The sequence below is a fragment of the Globicephala melas genome, chromosome 14 (genome assembly GCF_963455315.2).
Source record: "Globicephala melas chromosome 14, mGloMel1.2, whole genome shotgun sequence".
In the NCBI taxonomy this organism is placed as follows: domain Eukaryota; kingdom Metazoa; phylum Chordata; class Mammalia; order Artiodactyla; family Delphinidae; genus Globicephala; species Globicephala melas.
The window spans coordinates 74,488,812-74,504,688 of NC_083327.1; positions in this window are offsets into that span (position 1 = coordinate 74,488,812).

Below are 15,877 nucleotides of genomic sequence, written 5' to 3' on the forward strand. Positions count from 1 at the left end.
TCATCTCACCCTGTACTTCCTGAGGCAGGGATGTTGTTCCATATTTCAGATAGTGATATACATCTGGTCTATGCTGTATGACTCAAAATAACAGGCGAAACCTAGAAAAAAACCTCTATCTACATGAAGTTAGACAGTAAGTTGGAGTCATTTTAATCAATCAATTAATTAATTCATGAATTCTCTTCCAATATATTTAAGGAACACCAAATATGTGCCAGGCAGTGAACTGGAGACCTGCAAGCTTCTCAAAATCTAGTAGGAAACACAACACAAAAACAATATGTAAAATTCAAAGTGAAAAATCCTATAATAGCAGGTCGCCTACCTACTCCCCATGAAGAATTAAATGTAGGTGGTTCAGTTGTTAAGTTTAGATGCATGTACTTGTAAGATAAAAACACAATTAAAAATATTAGGGGAATATGATGTTATCTTTAATGCCAGGCTATTTAATTGTGTCTTGATTTCTAAAAATTTGGAATAGAATATATTTGACTGTGGAAAGGAGTGACATCAGACCTCCTTTGATGTCTATGCTTTGGATCAGAAAGCTTATAAATACATAGCAATAGGGTTTTCTTCTAATATAAAAACAGCTATTTGGCTTCTTTTGCAAAAATGAAAAATTAGTCATAAATATAAAACCTTTTTTTTCCATTAAAAAACATTGAAGGTCACAATGTATTCCTGTTTTCCTGTCTCTTATTGGGACCCACATTCTCCAAATTCACTGGTTGTGTTTATTGATAGGACATAAATGATAAGACTAGAAGATACGGTTAAAAAAATTGGATGGTTTGTGGTTTCAACTTTACTGATAATTCTGTACATAAAGGGATTCCAAATTAGGCTGTGGACACATTTGCCACTTGAGTCCCAAGAATTTTGACTGTATAGTAAAGCATCTTAATACCTGATATTTAACAGTGCTTCAAAATATTTCTTTTTATTTTTGTGAAAGCAGCCGTCCTTTTCCTGTCACGAAAACCAAGATTTTGTCAACAATCTACCACCTATTTACAGAGGTTTAAAATCTGATGATGCGTATTTACTTGTCTGTACGGTGCCTCAGTGGGAGCAGTAGAAGGTGGTTTGCAGCAATGGGTGTGAAAACATTGTAAAATAGTTAAAACTGGCATTTCAATAATTCATTCCCAAAACACACTGGATTCATAAGTGAGTTTCTGTTTTTCAAGTTTACATAGCTTGCTTCTGGTGTTAATGTTCTATTCCACACCTACGGTACCACTATGCAGAGTTATTTTTTATCCCCAGGGAAACAGTCCTGATTTGCACTCAATTTCAATGATGCTGTGCTAAGCAAACTGTCATTTTGGAACGGTAATAAGCAAGGCTTCAACAACAGCTCTTCAGCTCATCTAAAACTTCCTGGTACCACAACCCTAGGTCTTATCACCCTTTCTGTTACCTTTAATGCATTATTAGCTTATAATTCTGGGGCCCCTGTACTTGTTAGCTACTGGAAAAATAATGGTGGAAACTGGAGAGAAGAATGTGCACTTCTGACATCATTGCATTTAATCTTTGCAACGACCTTTTGAGGTAGGGATTGTCCCAACTTTATAGATTTCAAAAACTTTAATTTGTCCAAATTCACTCAACCTCTAAGTGGTCCAGCTAGTATTCAAACTAAAATATGTGAAAAGATGTGCAGCCACACAATTAAAAAAAGTGCAAATTAAAACTTCATGGAGGGGAATAGCTTCAAGATGGCAGAAAATTAAGATGTGGAGATCACCTTCCTCCCCACAAATACATCAGAAATACATCTACATGTGGAACAGCTCCTACAGAACACCTACTGAACGCTGGCAGAAGACCTCAGACTTTCCAAAAGGCAAGAAACTCCCCACGTACCTGGGTAGGGAAAAAGAAGAAATAAAAAACAGAGACAAAAGAATAGGGACGGGACCTGCACCAGTGGGAGGGAGCTGTGAAGGAGGAAAGGTTTCCACACACTAGAAGCCCTTCACTGGTGGAGACGGCGGCAGGGGGGAAGCTTCAGAGCCATGGAGGAGAGTGCAGCAACAGGTGTGCAGAGGGCAAAACGGAGAGATTCCCGCACAGAGGATTGGTGCTGACCAGCACTCACCAGCCTGAGAGGCTTGTCTGCTCACCCACGGGGGAGGGTGGGGGCTGGGAGCTGAGGCTCGGGCTTTGGAGGCCAGATCCCAGGGAGCGGACTGGGGTTGGCTACGTGAACACAGCCTGAAGGGGGCTAGTGCGCCACAGCTAGCAGGAGGGAGTCTGGGAAAAAGTCTGGAGCTGCCTAAGAGGCAAGAGACCATTGTTACAGGGTGTGTGAGGAGAGGGGATTCAGAGCACCACTTCAATGAGCTCCAGAGATGGGTGTGAGCCGTGGCTATCAGTGAAGACACCAGAGATGGGCATGAGATGCTAAGACTGCTGCTGCAGCCACCAAAATGCCTGTGTGCGAGCACAGGTCACTACCCACATCTCTCTGCCCGAGACCCTGTGCAGCCTGCCACTGCCAGGGTCCCATGATCCAGGGACAACTTCCCCAGGAGAACGCACGGCGTGCCTCAGGCTGGTGCAACGTCACGCCGGCCTCTGCCGCCGCAGGCTCGCCCTGCATCCGTACCCCTCCCTCCCATGGCCTGAGTGAGCCAGAGCCCCCTAATCAGCACCTCCTTTAACCCCATCCTCTCTGGGCAAAGAATAGACGCCCTCAGGCGACCAACATGCAGAGGCGGGACCAAATCCAAAGCTGAACCCCGGGAGCTCTGCGAACAAAGAGAAAGGGAAATCACTCCCAGCAGCCTCAAGAGCAGTGGATTAAATCTCCACAATCAACTTGATGTAACCTGCATCACTGGAATACCTGCATATACAACGAATCATCCCAAATTGAGGTGGTGGACTTTGGGAGCAGCTGTAGACTTGGGGTTTGCTTTCTGCATCTAATTTGTTTCTGGTTTTATGTTTATTTAGTATTTAGAGCTTATTATCATTGTTAGATTTGTTTATTGATTTGGTTGCTTTCTTCCTTTTTTTTTTAATATGTATATATTTTTCCTTTTCCTCCTTTTGGGAGGGTGTATGTATATGCTTCTTTGTGTAATTTTGTCTGTATAGCTTTGCTTTTACATTTGTCCTAGGATTCTGTCTGTCCGTTTTTTTTGTTGCTGTTGTTTGTTTGTTTTAGTATAGATTTTAGGACTTGTTATCATTCATTGATTTGTTTTTTGGTTTGCTTGCTCTCTCTTTCTTGCTTTTTTAAATTTTTTAATAATGTTTTTTTATTTTAATAACTTTTCCTTCCTTCCTTCCTTCCTCCCTTCCTCCCTTCCTCCCTTCCTCCCTTCCTTCCCTTTTCTCCCTTTTCTTCTGACCTGTGTGGCTGACAGGCTCTTGGTGCTCCAGCTGGGTGTCAGGCCTGAGCCTCTGAGGCGGGAGAGCTGAGTTCACCACACTGGTCCACCAGAGACCTCCGGCCCCACATAATATCAAACACCGAAAGCTCTCCCAGAGATCTCCATCTCAATGCTAAGACCAAGCTCCACTCAACGATGAGCAAACTACAGTGCTGGACACCCTATGTCAAACAAAAAGCAAGACAGGAACAAAACACCAACCATTAGCAGAGAGGCTGCCTAAAATCATAATAAGTTCACAGACACCCCAAAACACACCACTGGACACAGTCCTAGCCACCAGAAAGACAAGATCCAGTGTCATCCAGCAGAACACAGGCACAAGTCCCGTCCACCAGGAAGCCTACAAAACCCACAAACCTACCTTACCGACTGGGGTAGACACCCAAAACAACAGGTACTACGAACCTGCAGCCTGCAAAAAGGAGACCCCAAACACAGTAAGTTAAGCAAAATGAGAAGACAGAGAAATACACAGCAGATGAAGGAGCAAGGTAAAAACCCACCAGACCAAACAAGTGAAGAGGAAATAGGCAGTCTACCTGAAAAAGAATTCAGAATAATGATAGGAAAGATGATCTAAAATCTTGGAAGTAGAATGGAGAAAATACAAGAAACATTTAACAAGGACCTAGAAGAACTAAAGAGCAAACAAACAATGATAAACAATGCAATAAAACATTGCATTCTAAAAGGAATCAATAGCAGAATAATTGAGGCAGAAGAATGGATAAGTGACCTGGAAGATAAAATAGTGGAAATAACTACCACAGAGCAGAATAAAGATAAAATAATGAAAAGAATTGAGGACAGTCTCAGAGACCTCTGGGACAACATTAAATGCACCAACATTCGAATTGTAGGGGTCCCAGAATAAGAAGACTAAAAGAAAGGGACTGAGAAAGAATTTGAAGAGATTATAGTTGAAAACTTCCCTAATATGGGAAAGGAATAGTCAGTCAAATCCAGGAAGCATAGAGAGTCCCATACAGGATAAATCCAAGGAGAAACACATCAAGACACATATTAATCAAACTATCAAAATTAAATACAAAGAAAAATATTAAAAGCAGCAAGGGAAAAGCAACAAATAACATACAAGGGAATCCCCATAAGGTTAACAGCTGATCTTTCAGCAGAAGCACTGCAAGCCAGAAGGGAGGAGCAGGACATATTTAAAGTGATGAAAGGGAAAAACCTACAACCAACATTACTCTACCAGCAAGGATCTCATTCAGATTTGATGGAGAAATTAAAACCTTTACAGACAAGCAAAAGCTAAGAAAATTCAGCACCACCAACCCAGCTTTACAACAAATGCTAAAGGAAATTCTCTAGGCAGGAAACACAAGAGAAGGAAAAGACCTACAATAACAAACCCAAAACAATTAAAAAATGGTAATAGGAACACACATATTGATAACTTCCTTAAATGTAAATGGATTAAATGCTCCAACCTAACGACATAGACTGGCAGAATGGATACAAAAGCAAGACCTGTATATATGCTGTCTACAAGGGACCCACTTCAGACCTAGGGATACATACAGACTGAAAGTGAGGGGATGGAAAAAGATATTCCATGCAAATGGAAATCAAAAGAAAGCTGGAGTAGCAATTCTCATATCAGACAAAATAGACTTTAAAATAAAGACCGTTACAAGAGATAAAGAAGGACACTGCATAATGATCAAGGGATCAATCCAAGAAGAAGATATAAGAAGTGTAAATATTTATGCACTCAACACAGGAGTACCTCAATACATAAGGCAAATGCTAAGAGCCATAAAAGGAAAAATCGACAGTAACACATTCATAGTAGGGGACTTTAACACCCCACTTTCACCAATTGATAGATCATCCAAAATGAAAATAAATAAGGAACCACAAGCTTTAAATGATACATTAAACAAGATGGACTTAATTGATATTTATATGACATTCCATCCAAAAACAACAGAATACACTTTCTTCTCAAGTGCTCTTGGACCATTCTCCAGGATAGATCATATCTTTGGTCACAGATCAAGCCTTGGTAAATTTAAGAAAAGTGAAATCATATCAAGTATCTTTTCCAGCCACAACACTATGAGAGTAGATTTCAATTAGAGCAAAAAAATCTGTAAAAAAAAAAAAAAAACACATGGAGGCTAGACAATACACTACTGAATAACCAGGAGATCACTGAAGAAATCAAAAAATACCTAGAAACAAATGACAATGAAAACATGATGACCGAAAACCTATAGGATGCAGCAAAAGAAGTTCTAAATTGAAGTTTATAGCAATACAATCCTACCTCAAGAAACAAGAAACATCTCAAATAAACAACCTAAGCTTACACCTAAAGCAATTAGAGAAAGAAGAACCCCCCCCAAATTTAGCAGAAAGAAAGAAATAAATGAAAAAGAAATGAAGGAAACAATAGCTAAGATCAATAAAACTAAAAGCTGGTTCTTTGAGAAGAAAAACAAAATTGGTAAACCACTAGCCAGACTGATCAAGAAAAAAAGGGAGAAGACTCAAATTAATAGAATTAGAAATGAAAAAGGAGAAGTAACAACTGACACTGCAGAAATACAATGGATCGTGAGGGATTACTACAAGCAACTCTATGCTAGTAAAATGGACAACCTGAAGAAATGGACAAATTCTTAGAAAAGCACAACATTCTGAGCCTCAACCTGGAAGAAATAGAAAATATAAACAGACCAATCACAAGCACCTAAATTGAAACTGTGATTAACAATCCTCCCACAAACAAAAGCCCAGGACCAGATGGATTCACAGGCGAATTCTATCAAACATTTAGAGAAGAGCTAACACCTATCCTTCTCAAACTCTTCCAAAATATAGCAGAAGGAGGAACACTCCCAAACACATTCTAGGAGGCCACCATCACCCTGATACCAAAACCAGACAAAGATGTCACAAAGAAAGAAAACTGTATCACTGATGAACAGAGATGCAAAAATCCTCAACAAATACTAGCAAATAGAATCCAGCAGCACTTTAAAAGGATCATACACTGTGGTCAAGAGGGGTTTATCCCAGGAATGCAAAGATTCTTCAATATACGCAAATCAATCAATGTGATACACCATATTAACAAACTGAAGGAGAAAAACCATATGATCATCTCAGTAGATGCTGAAAAAGCTTTTGACAAATTCAACACCCATTTATGATAAAAACTGTCCAGAAAGTAGGCATACAGGGAACTTACCTCAACATAATAAAGGCCGTATATGACAAACCCACAGCCAGCATTGTTCTCATTGGTGAAAAACTGAAACCATTTCCACTAAGATCAGGAGGAAGACAAGGTTGTCCACTCTCACCAGTATTATTCAACATAGTTTTGGAAGTTTTAGCCACAGCAATCAGAGAAGAAAAAGAAATAAAAGGAATCCAAATCGGAAAAGCAGAGGTAAAACTGTCACCGTTTGCAGATGACATGATACTATACATAGAGAATCCCAAAGATGCTACCAGAAAACTACTAGAGCTAATCAATGAATTTGGTAAAGTAGCAGGATATAAAATTAATGCACAGAAATCTCTTGCATTCCTATACACTAATGAAGAACAATCTGACTGAGAAATTAAGGAAACACTCCCATTTACCATTGCAACAAAAAGAATAAAATACCTAGGAATAAACTATTTAGGGAGACAAAAGACCTGTATGCAGAAAACTATAAGACACTGATGAAAGAAATTAAAGCTGATACAAACAGATGGAGAGATATACCATATTCTTGGATTTGAAGAATCAACATTGTGAAAATGACTCTACTACCCAAAGCAATCTACAGATTTAATGCAATTGCTATGAAACTACCACTGGCATTTTTTCCAGAACTAGAACAAAAAATTTCACAATTTGTATGGAAACAGAAAAGTTCCCGAATAGCTAAAGCAATCTTGAGAAAGAAAAATTGAGCTGGAGGAGTCAGGTGCCTGGACTTCAGTTTATAATACAAAGCCACAGTAATCATGAGAGTATGGTACTTGCACAAAAACAGAAACATAGATCAATGGAACAGTATAGAAAGCCCAGAGATAAACCCACACACATGTGGTCACCTTATCTTTGATAAAGGAGGCAAGAATATACCATGGAGAAAAGACAGCCTCTTCAATAAGTTGTGCTGGGAAAACTGGACAGCTACATGTAAAATAATGAAATTAGAGCACTCCCTAACATCATACATAAAAATAAACTTAAAATGGATTAAAGACCTCAATGTAAGGCCAGACACTATCAAACTCTTAGAGGAAAACATAGGCAGAACACTCTATGACATAAATCACAGCAAGATCCTTTTTGACCCACCCTCTAGAGAAATGGAAATAAAAACAAAAATAAACCAATGGAACCTACTGAAACTTAAAAGGTATTGCACAGCAAAGGAAACCATAAACAAGACCAAAAGACAACCCTCAGAATGGGAGAAAATATTTGCTAATGAAGCAACTGACAAAGCATTAATCTCCAAAATATACAAGCAGCTCATGCAGCTCAGTATCAAAGAAACAAACAACCCAATCCAAAAACGGGCAGAACATCTAAACAGACATTTCTCCAAGGAAGATATACAAATTACCAACAAACACATGAAAGGATGATCAACATCACTAATCCTTAGAGAAATGCAAATCAAAACTACAATGAGGTATCACCTCACACCAGTCAGAATGGCCATCATCAAAAAAGTCTACAAACAATAAATGCTGGAGAGATTGTGGCGAAAAGGGAACCCTCTTGCCCTGTTGGTGGGAATGTAAATTGATACAGCCACTATGGAGAACAGTATGGAGGTTCCTTAAAAAACTAAAAATACGACTACCATACGATCCAGCAATCCCACTACTGAGCATATACCCTGAGAAAACCATAACTCAAAAAGAGTCATGTACCACAATGTTCATTGCAGTTCTATTTACAATAGCCAGGACCTGGAAGCAACCTAAGTGTCCATCGACAGATGAATGGATAGAGAAGATGTGGCACATATATACAGTGGAATACTACTCAGCCATAAGAAGAACCGAATTGAGTTGTTTGTGGTGAGATGGATAGACCTAGAGACTGTCATACAGCGTGAAGGAAGTCAGAAAGAGAAAAACAAATACTGTATGCTAACACATATAAATGGAATCTAAAAAACAAAAATGGTTCTGAAGAACCTAGTGGCAGGACAGGAATAAAGAAGCAGAGATAGAGAATGGACTTGTGGACACGGGGATGCGGAAGGGTAAGCTGGGACGAAGTGAGAGAGTGGCATGGACATATATACATTACCAAATGTAAAATAGATAGCTAGTGGGAAGCAGCCGCATAGCACAGGGAGATCAGCTTGGCGCTTTGTGTCCACTTAGAGGAGTGGGATAGGGAGGGTGGGAGGGAGACGCAAGATGGAGGAGATATGGGGATATATGTTTATATATAGCTGATTCACTTTTTTATACAGCGGAAGCTAAGAGACCATTGTAAAGCAATTATACTCCAGCAAAGATGGTAAAAAAAAAAAACTGCATGGAGATACTATTTTGAGAAACATCAAGAAGTTCAAAGATCCACCATATTAGTGAGTATGTAAGAGTTCAAATTGTACAGCCACCATAGAGAGCATTTAGGCAACATCTAGTAAAATGAATATTGTGCACATTAATCCTACGAGAATTGACTTATGTACAAGGTTACTAATTATAGCATTGTTGATAATTTCAGAAGTTTTGGGACAAACTTAATTGCCATGAATGGGGAACTGGCGTAATAAATTATGATTCTTCCACACAATGGAATACTATGCAGCTGTAAAGAATGAGGGAGATGTTTATGCAGCAAAGTAGAAAGATATATTGTTAATGAAAACAAGAAACATGGTGCAAAACAGGGCATATGTTACTATTTTCAGAAAAGGATGCGGAAGAGTGAGTGAGTGTGTGCGTGTGTGTGTGTGTGTGTGTGTTCTATATGCATGGAATATCTTTGGAAGGAACCTTTTAAAAACTGTAACATCTGTTGCCTCTGGAAAAGGGAATTGGTGGGTGGCAGGCAGAGGTGGGAGGAGATTCTGTCAGTATGGCTTTGGAAATAACTTTTGAAGATTAAAATACAAACTTCATGATATACTTAAAAGTAAATAAAAAACAAATTTTAAATGAGATAATATCTATAAAGCACATGATAGTTGCTCAATGAATAGCCATCAGGCTTTACCTTAGGCCTCTGGTGAGATATCAATAAAGAAATCAGCTCTAGAGAAAGGATGTTTTGGGATGTGTTGATTGTTGTCAAACCAATCCGAAAGAAAAGTCTCCAAAACTGAGTATCAGCTCATACTGCACTAGCTCAGAGTGAACAGAAATAATCCTCCCTACCAGACCAGCTTATAGAAAGGCTAAGGCAATCTGGTTCCCTCTGGCAACCTCTTTCCTCCCCACATATAGATGGGGGTGGGGAGGGGGTGTTTGCAGATGATGAAGCTGCCAGGAATATACACAAAGCTATTACCGCCATTGTGAGCAAGTGCAGGCTCAGAGTTATGAGGTTCTGGGTTAGTTTCTATGAAAACTCCTTTAAACAATGTGAAGAGTTTGTAAGTGGAGTTGCAACTGTCCAGTCATCAAATGCTAGATTACGCAAAATGGTAAGTGGGTCTGGTGGGCAGAGATGGAAAAGTATATTAAGTATAGAGTGAAGGGTGAGTTTGGGCTGATTGAGAAACATTCATTTGAATGAATGTAGCATTATTTTCAAGGATAAGCATGTCCAGATTCTTGAGCAAGAGCTATATTTAGTTCAATCTTTCTTACGCCCATTCTGAAAAAGCTAAATGATCACGTCAGAAAGAGTCAAAGACCACATTTTGCATGAAAGAAAAACCAGTGGGAATGGGACTGTTAGACCTAAACTTTCACTCAGAAAATGACTTTATTGCTTTTTATGTTCTTCTGTCTCTAGCATCTCAATGTAGCAAGGAAGTAAATTTTAGGTATTTGGAATAGTCTCACCTTCAGTTTTTCTTTGGGAAAGTCATTAGTTCCTTTGATTTGACTGTTATGGAACATATCTTACGAAAGCCATAACTTTGCCCCCAGGCACTGCTTGGGCTTGTTTATTATAGATCGTTAATTGCTCACACAAGAACAAAGACAATACTGGTTAGGGTAAGGACACATCCTCCTTGAAATGTGAAAAACAATTCCCTCAGGCACTCTGGGGGTTAATCAAGAGATAGTTTGAAATCGCTCCTTCCTGTTTGGAATTTTCGGACAGCTTGAGAAAGAAAAACACAGGCTATGCCTTACCTACAGATACCTCCTCCCAGGCCCTTTTGCAGATCTACAAGTAGAGATTTCCTTAGTTTAAGAAGATTTCCCTTTTTAAAAAATTCAAATACCTGCATGTGAAGTGAGAATGGAAATTAGTTCAATCAGATATGTTCCTATAAACTGCAGGCTGAAGTTAAGACTTTGAACAAGCTACAATTTGGATGGGATGGGGGTTGGGAGAGTGGAGAGTTGTACAACTTGAACTCTGGGCAACCCACCCAAATCGAGACCTGAGAAGGTTGTGTTGAAGGAGTGTTGTGACGAGGAGTGTTGAAAGGGGAGGCAAAGGAGTTGAGATCACACATGTGAGAGGGAACACAGTGGCTGGGCAGGCATTTTTTTCTTTATTATTATTATTATTATTTTTTGGCTGCGTTGGGTGTTAGTTGCGGCATGCGGGATCTTTCATTGCAGCGAGGGCTCTTCTTTGCGGGGCGTGGGCTTCTCTGTAGTGGTGGTGAGTGAACGCCAGGGCGCGTGGGCTCTGTAGTTTGCAGCACACAGGCTTAGTTGTCCTGCAGCATGTGGGATCTTAGTTCCCCGACCGGGGATCGAACCCGCGTCCCCTGCCTCGGAAGGCGGATTCTTTACTACTGGACCACCAGGGAAGTCCCTTGGCAGACACCTTTTTCTGCTGTGAGTTTGGACTAGAATTCTGGGCCTCATTGGGGTGACCTCTGTTGCCTAGGGCTGGCCTCAGAGAAGAGGTAGGCTTGACAGCACATAAGGAAGAGGTAGAGATGCATTAAGTACAGAAAATTGAGAAGAAGGGCAGGGTGGAGAAAAGGGGAAAAAAATGACAATTTGTACATTTTAACCATTTATTAGCATAAGGCATAAAAGTTTGTAGAATTTTTTTTTGTATTTATGGTACAAAAAGTTGCTGGCAAGTGTCATGAAAAGTAATGTTTTTATTTGAGAATCAACCAAAAGTGTGCCACTACATTCTTCTGAATCTAGTGTCTATAATGTTATTCCCAACTATCTTTCCAGTTAAGAAGCTATGGTTTTCAGGAAGGCTAGCACCTGTGGATCATAATGTAATTCCTGTGATGAGTATGATAGCAAACTGGAAAGGTATCTTTCAAATTAGATTCTCTTGGAAATTGGAATGTGTCAAATACAGTAAAGCAATTTTGGGGGTTAAAGATATATTTGCAAGTCTGTACAAGTTAGAAGATACAGGAAGGATATAAAGTTTTCCTTTAGCTAGAAAGTTTGATTTGAATGATGTAGGTATAAAGGTCAGACCTTAATGAACCCTCTTCCAGGAGTAATGCATGAAAATTCATTTCCTCATGTTCATAAGGCAAGCTATTTCTCTGAACACAAGTTGTTTCAATGTTTTTAACTTAGGTTCCCAAACCCTTCTCCCCATTTCTTTACCAGTGACTTGAGAATGTGAAGCAGTCTTGTTGTGTTTTCCAGAGCTGGAAAATTTTAAGACTCTAAGAATAGCCCACTGAGCTATTAACATTATGTCTCAGTTTGATTATACTGATCATGGCCCACACTAAAAGAAGAAAGAATGAAGTATCAACAGGGAGAGAATAGGGGTGTGGTAGAAAGAATGATGCACCCTAAACTTGGACACCCAGATTCTAGTCCAGTTCTCCTGGGCTAGACATTCAGCAAGTATGACCTTTCTTTATGGATACAATTAAGAGCTTGGGCTTGACAACCCATAAAGGGGCTATTAATTCTTTTTTTTTTTTTTTTTTTTTGGTACGCGGGCCTCTCACTGTTGTGGCCTCTCCTGTTGCGGAGCACAGACTCCGCACGCGCAGGCTCAGCGGCCATGGCTCACGGACCCAGCCGCTCCGTGGCACGTGGGATCTTCCTGGACTGGGGCACGAACCCGTGTCCCCTGCATCAGCAGGCGGACTCTCAACCACTGCGCCACCAGGGAAGCCCAAGGGGCTATTAATTCTAATAGCCTGAGATAAGAAATCTGAGTTGTTCTAGAAAATATGAATCTGCTTCCAAATTCTCCTCTAAGCTCTGGTTCTGAGTTCTTGCCGTTATATTCACTCCTTTCGAATTAAGTTATTGAGGAATTCAGTTAACAATGCAAATGTGATATCTGGGAGGAGTATAAACATTCATTATTCAAATAGTATTTATTGGGGCCAGCAATGCATCAGGCATTCTACGAAGCGATGGGCTCATGACTTGGAAAAAGACAGTCCCTGTGTGCCTTTTAAAAATTTATAGGTCAGTGGGAGGATACAGAGAAATACACAGGAAATTCCAACAGCGTGATAAGAGCCATAACCAGGGTTTTTTAGGGAGCATTCATAGACAGGCCCCGAAGAAAATCGAGGATATCAAGGAAGGCTTCCTGGTGGCTGTGATATCTCAAGGGAGACTTAAAGGATGGGTAGGACTAAGTCAGATGAAAAGAAATAGGAGGAAGTTTCCAGGTAAGGTGAATTGAAAATATGAATATTTAGATTCAGACAGAGTCCACAGAGTTTGAGGAACTTGAAAATAACTCAATATGGCAGGAACACAGTACCTGTGGGAGAGAACGCTGGAGAAATGAGAATAATAATTCAAGTCCTTTTGCTCTTGAGAGAGACTACACTTCCCATAGTATGGAGAATGGAGAGGGGAAGAAAAAGGCTGGAGGCCTTGGGAGAGAAGGGAGCAGCCTGAAAATAATAATGACGATGAAAAAAGGGAGTAGACTCAAAAGAGATCAAGGAGACAAAAGTAAAAAAGATTTGTGAGAGATCAAATGTAGGGAGTGAGAAAGAGGGTCGAGGCTGAAGGCTGGATCCTCTTCTGGCTTTGCACAATGACATGAACAGCAGTGCCATTTGCTGAGATAGGAAACAGAGGGAGGAACAGGTCTGGGGAAGAGGTAAGTTAATTTTGAACAAGTTGAGCTTCTAATGGCAAACGCATAGTAGGTACTCAGGAAGTATTTATTGAATGAATGAACATGTAAGTAAAAATGTCTAAGAGGTATCTGGAAATGGCTCCTAGCCAGCAGAGAGCTCTTGGTTGGAGATTTCTATTTTTAAGTCTTCAATCTACAGATGAATCTTAGAACCCTGGGAGTGGCTGAGATCATCCAGAGGGAGAAGTATAGAGGGGACAAGAGGGCCTAGGGGCTGAACCTAGAGGAATACCAACATCTGTGGGCAGACAGAGGCAGAGATGCTATTGGACGAGGGTGAGTAGGAGGGGCCATTAAAGGAGGACTAAATACTAAAGCTCTGGAAGGAAGCTCTCTGAGGGCAGAGACGTTTGCTGTTTATGTTTGGGTGGACTCAACTGTGGACTTAACGGTGTCCTCCCTGAATTCATATGTTGAGGCCCTAACCTCCAACGTGACTGTATCTGGAAATAGGATCTTCAGGAAGTAATGAAGATTAAATGAGTTCACGGGTGGAGGCCTAATCCAACAGGACTGTGGCCTTATGAGAATAGAGAGCTCTCCCCACCATAGGAGAACACAGGGAGAAGGCCAGAAAGTGAGTCCTCAGTAGAACTTGACCAAGCTGGCACCCTGATCTTGGATTTCTGGCCACCAGACCTGTGCAAAAATTAATTTCTGTTGTTCTGTGGCTTAAACCCAGTCTATGGTCTTTTGTTATAGCAGCCTGAGCTCACTAAGACAAGGCCCAGCACTTAGACATGGCCCTGGTAAACAGTAGGTAAGCAATATTTTTTGAGTGAATTGAATACATGAGTTATTCTTTGGCATGTTCATAAATATATCACTCTCTTGAGACAGTAGGATTATAACTGAGGGGGTTGGGAGAAGGGGCGAACACTGGTAAGCATGGCTAGCCTAGGGTGCTGGGTGCTGAGGGAGCCAGTTATCCAGATGAGTGTGGTCCAAATAGGAAGAAAGACCCGAAAAGGCTCAAAATGTACACGTCTCCTTTTCTGTTTTGTTTGTTTTACCATTTGAATAAGGTTGGTTCTGAAATTGGGCCAGGTTCCTGGTTGATTGCCAGGTGTGTGTGCGCGTGTGTGTGTGTACAAAGGCCCTCCTTAACAGTAGAGAGTACTATTTGAATAATAGTACTAATAGTACTTGAATTTAGGCACAATCTGGTTATTGCTCTCCACAGAGAAATAATACCCTAAGCTGGCAATGAGATTCCTCAAGTAAACAACAGATAAAGGGAGAGAGTGGGACACGGGGTAATAATAATTGGAATAATTGGAATTCTTTCACCACTCATGGTACTTCTAGAGAAAGTACTTTCTAAACTGTCTTATGCCACATGCTATATAGTTAAATTACATAAACAATTCTCTAAAAAATGTAACGTGAAAGTTACTAAATTCTATTAAGCTGGAGAATTAAATCGGAATCACTCATTGATTCACAATAAAGAGTAGCCATTCTGCCTGGCAACGAAAAATCCAAACTATCTCCATCAGGTTCTGGGTAGGAAGACAGGAAATGGCATCTGAGGTGCTGAGTTTCATTAGAATAAGGATTTGGGGTTTGATTCTTGGCTTAAAAATCATTACAATTTTTAAATTTTAGCGTTTGGAGTGACTGTTTAAGAACACGCTAGAGAATCCTGATTTCCTTTGCTCCTCATTGACTCGTATCTTTGCAGGCTTCTGTAGCATCTGATCACGTAAAGCCTGCTATAGAAAAAGGTCCATGAATAGCGTGTTAGTAAAATTCTGTGGCCTTGAGGGAGCTGCTCCCAGGGAGAGGGGTCTGACTGAGGGAAGCATAGCTCTGTACCTTGCTGACTTGTGTACCCTGGCAATGCTGCATGCCCAGCACTGGACTGTTATGTTATTGGTCGGAAATGCAGTATATTATGTTCTCCAATATGTAAGAGGTCATGGTCCACATTTTGGTCCAGGAGGCGAAAGAAATCTATGATGATAGAAATCAGAACAGTGGTTGCCTGTAGGGGTTAGGTGCTATCTAAAACAAGCCATGAAGGGAACTTTCTTGAGTGGTGGAAATACCCTATGATTTCATTAAGATGGTCATCACATGGGCATATCCAAACTTGTCAAACTGTACACATAAGATACGTGCATTTCACTGCATACAAACTTTAATTCATAAGACAAAAATCAAAGGTCAGTTGAAAAAAACTCTAGGAGCTAATCAAAAGCCCTTA